At 44.0% G+C, this 6,116-nt stretch overlaps 1 pseudogene; it reads left to right on the top strand.

The window, feature by feature from the left end:
• The first annotated feature begins 411 nt into the window (after positions 1 to 411).
• LOC124655968 lies at positions 412 to 3,390 on the top strand (annotated as a pseudogene).
• The last annotated feature ends 2,726 nt before the right edge of the window (positions 3,391 to 6,116 follow it).

Genomic DNA, 6,116 nt, shown 5'->3' with positions numbered 1-6,116 from the left:
TATTTTTTCGTCTCCCGCCTCAATCCCATCGCTGGAAGTTTGTATTGCGCGCCGAATCGAAATTTTCAGATCCCATCGCGACTGACTTAACCCTAATTCCCCGTCCACTTTCGTTCCCCGCCGCCACCCATCGCCAAACCAACTCCACCGCCAGCTCCACGCCGCCACCCATCGCCAAACCAACGCCCCCGCCGAGCTCGACAGCGCCACCCGCGGCGACGAGGCCGCGGCCAAGCCGCTCCTCTCCCCGCCCTCCGTCGCCCCCGCCGCATCCGCCCCCACGGCCGCGGCGCAGGAGACCCTCGAGGAGCTGGACCGGAGGTACGCGCCGTACGCGCAGCGCCGCCGTCGCAGCCGCAGCAGCCCGTACGCCGCAGATCTGCCGCCGCGCGCCGCGCTAGCTAGCTCGAGATGGACGTGGTGAAGGCGGCGCAGCTGTCGGGGCGGACCCTGGACCGCGTGGTGGTGCACCCGCTCGTGCTGCTCAGCATCGTCGACCACTACAACCGCGTCGCCCGCGACACCAGGAAGCGCGTCGTCGGCGTGCTCCTCGGAACCTCCTCCCGCGGCACCGTCGACGTCACCAACTCATACGCCGGTAAGCCAGCTCAACACCCCGTACCGACCTAGTCTTCTTCTAGGGTTTGCGCCGCACGCAGGTCTCCGGGGGATCTGCCCCCTCTGAGAGACGCGCCTAGGGTTTCGCGGAATTGGCCCCTTGGGTGTCGACCTAGTTCGATCCGTAGAACCCAGCTTCAAGGCGGGTTGCACGAATGACTTGTATGCAATTATGTGTTGCGTGTGTACACCGTTAGGGGTTCTAGCGACGGATCATGGTAATAACCCTCAGATCTTGGGTATCGATGTGTGCTATCATCCCGATACATAAATAAGTTCTGTTCTCCCGCCAGTCCATAGAGATGTGTTTTTGGTTCCGCCGCTTGCTGGTCTTGCATTCTGTTACCCGTTTGATCTCGGTTAGTTCACTCATTCGGCTAAATTTCTGCATTGCTGTCTTCATCTCGCATTCGTCTCAGGCATATATTGCTACATCTTGCTTGACTGGATCCTAAGTTCGAGGAACCATCTTGTCGGAACCTCTATTAGCAATATATCATTGTTAGATAGGTATCATTTCTGAATTGTAGATAGGTAGGCATGTGCCTTTTGCAAAACTGTTACTTGACAAGCATGTGCGAACCTGTACCTGCCCCATTTTATCTTGTGCTAAGAGACAGGGTTTCATTTGGCAGAGGCGAAGACCCTCAGTTGTAGTGCTTATAACGAAAAGGATGAACATTACAAAGATCAATCATACACTTAAGTTTGCTGTTAGATCTGAATGTAGCGTACACATTTGTTCTCACTTTTAGGTAATGGAAAATGAATTCAGACAAAGTTCTCGCGCACGGTTGTATCACCATTTCAATGCTGTATTTGTATTCAGGTTTGTACTACAATTATTTGTACACTTGTTCGAAAGTCAGTTTGCAATGTTACCTTCTAATCTGACCAACCGTAGCAAGAAATATATCCGTACATACTATAGCCCGGTTAAGCTGCAGCTGGCCTAGGTAGATCACTAGAATAGCAGCCTGGTATTCTCATGGTTGTGGTCTCAACTCAAACGAGCCATCCCAGAACAAGATCTTGCTGGCAATTGCTAAATTACAAGATGAAGTAACTTGTATCTCTTACCTTGTATACCATGTTGGTGTTAATGATATAATTTGGCAGGAGCTGGAGGAAACAATGATCGATGGGATGTTTGCTTTTCTTAGACCCGGAGCCTAAAGAATTTATACCCAGATTTTGAGGAGGACATGAGCTTGGCTTTGGTCCCTGCTCCAGCCCGACGCCCCGCACGGTGATTGGAGCTTGCTTAATTACCATAACCATTGATCCGAATGCTGGCTTAATTCGAAGTAACTGACTAACTGCGATTGTTTCAGTCACGGGAACAGACGCTCTGGAACAGTCCGGGTGGGAAGGTCTCTGGGAAAGGATCGTCGAGTTGGTGATGTGGAAGGACGTCGCGAAATCAGCGCTCTGGTTCGGGCTGGGATCCATGTTCTTCTTCTCCTGCTCCTTTTCTAGAGAGATCACCTTCAGGTACATGCTACTCTGCTGCTCTGTTACCTGAAATTCCTACTTGACTCATTTTCCTGTGCTAATCCCGCATAAGTTTGCCATCTACAGCCCGATCTCTGCATTCTGTCACCTGGGCGTCATGATCTTAGGCCTAGCCTTCTTGAAAGATTCTGTGCCACAGAGGTATGCAGTGTGAACCACAGATCATCTGCTCGTTGCTGTATTTCGATCAACGAAGTAATTTCAGTTCGCATTTGTAGCAGCCGGCCACTGGAGGCTCGGAAGGAACTTCCGGTTGATCGAAGAAGATTTGCTTCGTGCTGCCGAGCCGTGTTGCCGTTTGCTAACTCCTTGATATCTACGGCACAAGTGATCTTCTCGGGTAACCCGTCGATGACTCTCAAAGTAAGCATCAAATTCAGCTCGTGACTTCTAGATTTTGTTGAAGCAAAATGTTTTTGCTCGACTAATTTATATAACCCCTGAAAAACATAGGTATTGCCTGTTCTTCCGTTCGGTGCAAAATATGGTAGTCTGGTTACCTTATGGAGGCTTCTAGCCACAGGTACAATTGGATGCAAAACGTACTATTGGATCAATGTTAGCATGATTGCAGGTTATATCATGTTCTTATTCATAAAACTTTGCAGGATTTTTCTCCAGCTTTTACGCTCCCAAAGCTGTATATGTGCTATTCAACTCAAATTCATAGAACAAGGATAGAGAATAACTTAAAAGTTGCCTGCTGCACTACTCGTGTGTTCTTCATGATCTGTGCAAACGATGTTTTCGTTGATTATTCTAAGATAAAATGTTTGCATTAGGCTGTTTGTTTATGCACCACATTTTCATTTTCGTCCTCTAAGTGTCATCACCTGAACTTTTTGTTAGGGGCTGACCACCGTAGAACGAGATACCCTATATTTTTTGTTTGCTCAGCTGTTCACGATGTGCAAGATGTGTTGCTCGCATGTTCACCTAGTCTCATATAAACATATTTGTTCTTCAAATTTATAACTAGCAACTAGAACTTGTATTGGTTTATCCAAATCTGTTTGCACCAGATCCACACTTGTTAATTTTCGTTGACATGAATCTATTGGGCCTTATTTTTAATTGGTTTAACCTGCAGCAGTTCCTGATGGTGCAAAGACTATTTCCCGCGGTGGTGAGGTACAGATGGCGCGGTGCAATCTTGTGCACCTCCGCGGTGAGGCGTTGCTCAGGGCAGTTCTAGCGTTCCTGGGCGATGGCACACTATTGTGTCTAGTTCTGGGCGAAGTTTCTGGGGCGATGTAGCAGCAAGGGGCCTTGGATGGTGCAACAGCAAGAACCGACCTGGAGGTTCCGAGCAAAGTCTGTTCCCTCGATGGAAGGATACTGTGCACTCTGTTTGTTTTGTTTTAACCTTATATTATTGTGTTGTATGTTACCGTGATGTAAATTGAGACCGGAAATGTTGTAATGTACGTTGACTATGACTGTTATAAAAAAATTCTTTAATTTCATGTATTTTCGATTTTGTAATTTATTATTAAATGTTGGTTCTACTCTGACAATTGGAACCCACTGACTGGTGGGATCAAATCAAAATAAAAAGGCCAAAAATAGAATAGAAATGCTTTGTGAAAGGCCAATTGTCAGAAAATAATGGTCCAAACTGTTACGGGCCAAGGCCCAACAAAGCTGAAAAAAATAATCAAAACTAATGGGCTCAGCCCACATAAGGAGCTGAATGGACCGGGCTGAATTCAGATAATGACGTTTCTAATTCGTCGCAATTTTGCCACGTCGGATTGCCACGCTTGGACTCGGGGGTAGGTGCCCATGACGTTTTGGGAATGTCATGCCGTCGGTGACATTTTAAAACGTCACAAAGCTCTACGACGTTTTCAAGTGGAACGTCTTAAGCAGTCACTGCTGACTCCCAGCTTTCGACGTTTTGAAAAGCGTCACCGTAACGTCACAAGTAGCCATTATTGACGTTTTAATGACACCTTTATTTTGTCAACTTATGGCAGATTTCTTGTAGTGTCTCTCCACCAAAAGGAGCCACACGAGTTCATAGCATGATGCACTTTCCCAGTAAAATATGAGTTCCATAGGAGGCTAACCCAAGGTGTGTCTATCTTGTTATAGAATTTATGCAAGTATTTCAGCATTAGACCTTGATGTTGTAGCTTGAGATTCAAAATACCAAGACCTCCCTTCTTTTTTGGCATACAAACCATGTCCCATGAAGCCAAAGAATTACACTTCTCTCCATCATCAGTTTTCTTGTTCCACAAACAATGTCTCCTATTTTTCTCTACATGCTCCAAGATTTTTGGGTTCAGCTGACTGGAGCACATAGTAAAAGTGACAATAGATGTAAGGAGTGAATTAACCACTGTAACTCTACCACTGTATGACATCATGAGGAAAGTAGCAGAAACCCTTCTTTCAATACGGTCAACCAGGGGCATCAAATCTTGTACTGTAGTTTTAGTTGTTCCTAAAGTCAACCCCAAATATGTGAATGGCATAGAGGCAATAGAGAATCCCAGAATTTGAGAAATATTGTTAGCCATTGTATCAGATAAATTTATAGGGATGAGAGAGGACTTATGAAAGTTTATTTTGAGGCATGTTGAAGTAGCATATTTCTCCAGAATATCCTTCATCACCACGACTTGTTGTGTGCTAGCTGGAATTATAATGAGAGTATCCTATGCATAATGGAAAACACGGAAGTCCATACCAAAATCGGGAGAAAAGGGTGCTCTAAGCAATGCATCCCTGAAAGCTTTATTAATTGCTGATTGCAGAAGGTCAATAGCAAGCACAAAAATCAATGGGGAAAGAGGATCCCCTTGTCTGACCCCCTCTTACAGTGAAATTGTCTTCCAGCAACTGCATTCAACAGGACAGCCGACATCCTAGATTTGAAAATCACATCAATCCAGTTAATCCATTTATCATCAAAACCCATTTGCTTCATAATTTGGAGCATAGCAGAATGATCAATTGTATCAAAAGCCTTGGCAAAATCTAGTTTGAGAAGAATAATTTACTTTTTGGAGGCTTTACACTGATATATAAATTCAAATGCCCATGCCATACAATCTTGTATAGTCCTTCCCTTAAGAAAACCATACTGGTTTTTATGAACAGTTTGCAACACTTTCTTTTGCAACCTATTTGCCAAGATCTTGGTGATAATTTTCAACACACAATTTAGAAGTGTGACGGGTCCGTCACTTAGTTCTTGTGGAGAGTGTATTTTTGGAATCAAAGTAATGTATCCCATGTTAATACTGTCCAAATTCAAATTCCCTTCATAGAAGTCAAAGCAGAGCTGATAGACATCCTCCTTAATAGTATCCCAAAGGGACTTTAGGAACAAACCATTAAATCTATCTTGTCCTGGTGACTTATCAATAGGCATTGTTCTAATTACTTCTGTGGTGAAAGGTTGTGACAATTCCTCAAGTCCAGCAGTAGGACAAATGACAAAAGATAAATCAAACTGCATAGTAGAAGAATTGCAAGTTCCCAGCCTTTCCTTGAAAGCTTCAAAAACAATTTTTTCTTTGTCTATATGCTCTATAACAATGGACCCATCAGGAAGAGCAAGTGTGGGAATGGAATTCCTTCTATGTCTTTCTATAGCTATTGACTGATAATTTTTTTGTATTTTCATCCCCAAATTTAGTCCATTGAATAGTACACCTTTTCTTCGAATAAGCATTTTGATACTGAAGTAGTTTTTCTAAGTGTTTCTTAAGAATGATTCTAAAATTCTTCTCTGGAATGGAAAGTGGCCTACTATCCTCTAGTATGTCAAGCTCCAAAATGGCCCTGTTTGAATTTTCAATGCAAATAGAAAGTTTTGAGATAGATTTGCTCCAGAATTTCAGATCATATCTGAATCGTTTAAATTTTGCATTAATATTAGCCACAGAATTGCCTTTGTGAGTTGGTTTTGACCAAATATCCAACACCACTTTGTGAAAACCAGGATGAGCTGTCCAGAAATTTTCAAA

The sequence above is a fragment of the Lolium rigidum genome, chromosome 5, assembly GCF_022539505.1.
Source record: "Lolium rigidum isolate FL_2022 chromosome 5, APGP_CSIRO_Lrig_0.1, whole genome shotgun sequence".
Classification (NCBI taxonomy): Eukaryota; Viridiplantae; Streptophyta; class Magnoliopsida; order Poales; family Poaceae; genus Lolium; species Lolium rigidum.
The sequence above is the reverse complement of the archived record's forward strand: the minus strand, read 5'-3'. Positions and strand labels throughout refer to the sequence as shown.